The following is a 2,500-nucleotide window of genomic DNA, read 5'->3' on the forward strand; positions in this document are numbered from 1 at the left end:
ATCACCCTCCCCCCTCTCCCTCTCCATCCCCCTCCCCTCTTCCTCCTTCCATCCCCCTCCCCTCTTCCCCTCTCCATCCCCACCACGCCCCCCCAACCCCGGAGACCCCCCGCACACGCCCGCTGCCCCTCCCTCTCGCACCTGGAACGCCCGCAACAAAAGGCAAAAAAAAAAAAAACATAAAAACAAAACAAAAGAAAAGCCAACATTCCTGGATTAACTCCCCCCCTCCCTCCCTCCCTCCCTCCTTCCCCTCCCTCTCCCCTCCCTCTCCCCACCCCTCTCTCTCTCTCTCCCTCCCATCAACACCCGGAAGACAGTGTTTTAAAGAGGGGGGGGGGGGGTAGATTATTAGCCGCCTGTTAGCACAGGATTACTACTGCCAACAAGGTGATTAACTTGTTTTGTTTTTTTTAGCCTTGTTTGCTCACCTGCTTGTTCCATTCCGTTGTTTACTTGTTCGTTCGTTTGTGTGTTTTTGTTTCTGTAAGATTTTGTTTGTCTTTTTACTTGTTTCTCTATTCTGATTGCTTGATTGTCTGTCTGTTTATGCGTTTGTGGGCCTGTTTACTTGATTGTATGTCAGTTTATGCGTTTGTGGGCCTGTTTACTTGCTTCTCTGCTTGATTGTTTACTTGTTTGCCTGTTTGCGTGCATTTCCCGTCGGCTTGATTATTTGCTTACTTGTCTGCTTGCTTCATCTTCACTTGTTTCTTCTTTCCAGTTTGCATGTCTTCTTGTTTACTTGTTTATCTGCCTGCTTACTTATTTGCTTATCTGCCGGCTTGTTTATTTGAAAATAAGTAAGAATCTGGAAAGAAAATAAAGATAGAGAAGAGGAAAAAGTCCCGATAGAGAAAACATGCAAAAAATAAGGTGAAATAAAAGGTAAAAAATAAGGCTGCAAATAAATCGAAAATTGCAAATGCATCAACGAATAAAGACATAAGAAAACTAAATAAACAAACGAGCAAGTAAATTGATGAATATAAAGATAAATAAATGAATAGACAGTGAAAGGAAAATAATACACACACACACACACATACACACACACGCACACACACACACACACACACACACACACACACACACACACATATATATATGTGTGTGTGTGTGTGTGTGTGTGTGTGTGTGTGTCTATATATGTATGTATGTATGTATATATATAGCACAATATATACGATCATATGAATAGTGTACAGCAATGGACAACAGTGAACATGCCTGCGAGTTAATGGCTCTTTGTATACAATGACAAGCGTATAATTGGTTTGTTTCTCGAGGTCTTATTGTTGTGTGCGTGTCGTTAAATGTACACATGCATGCACCCGTATATGTACTTAGGCATAGATGAACGAGCACACATAGATATGCACACATGAACGAGCACAGACACATACGCACATACAGGAACGAACATACCCAGTTATACGCAGACACATACACATACACAAGTACACATATACAGATACGTATGCACAAATAGAACTATAAAACAAAGAATAAATAAATAAATACGGACAGAGTATTATAGGAATGAAGATGATAATAAACGTAAAACATAAAACTTAATAAACTTTAGAAAAAGAACGCTGAGAAAACGAAAATAAGAAAAAGACAAAGAGAGAGGAAGGACAGATAGGTGGACATAGATATAGAGAGATAGAGAGAGAGAAAGAGAGAGAGAGAGAGAGAGAGAGAGAGAGAGAGAGAGAGAGAGAGAGAGAGAACGATCGAGCGAGAGAGAGAGAGAGAACGATCGAGCGAGAGAGAGAGAGAGAGCGATCGAGAGAGAGAAAAAGAGAGTGAGCAATCGAGAGTGAGACAGACAGACAGACAGACAGACAGACAGACAGACAGACAGACAGACAGACAGACAGACAGACAGACAGACAGACAGAAACAGGGACAAAGAGACAGAGGCAGACAGAAAAAGAAAAAGAATGGAGAGACATAGAGAGACGAGGAGACGAATAGACGGAAGGAAGGGGAGGAGAGGAAGAGGCGGTAGAAGAGCGGGGGGGGGGGGAGGGGGGCTAAAGACACCCCGTAGAGAGCTTAGAGATTTTTCACACCTGTGACCAGCGGGTGGGGAAAGGGGGGGGGAGGGGGGGAGGGGGGGGAGGGTAGGCATGGAAGACAAGGGTGTGTGTGAATGTGTGTCTGTGTGTGTGTGTGTGTGAGTGTGTGTGTGAGTGTGTATGTGTGTGTGTGTTTGTGTGTGTGTATGTACTGTGTATTTGTGTGTATGCACCCATGCATGTATATACGTGTATATGTATGTATGCGTGTATGTGCATGTATGTATGTACGCGCGTATGCATGTATGCGTGTATGGGTGTGTATGTGTGTGTGTATGTGTAAGTTCTCTATTCGTTACGATCTTTATTGGTGATTCCACTGTAAAATTAACATTATTATTATTGTTGTTGTTATTGTTGTTGTTATTGTTGTTTTTTGTTGGTGGTGGTTGTTATTATCATTACAATAGTGA

Source organism: Penaeus chinensis, chromosome 39 (assembly GCF_019202785.1).
Source record: "Penaeus chinensis breed Huanghai No. 1 chromosome 39, ASM1920278v2, whole genome shotgun sequence".
Lineage (NCBI taxonomy): Eukaryota > Metazoa > Arthropoda > Malacostraca > Decapoda > Penaeidae > Penaeus > Penaeus chinensis.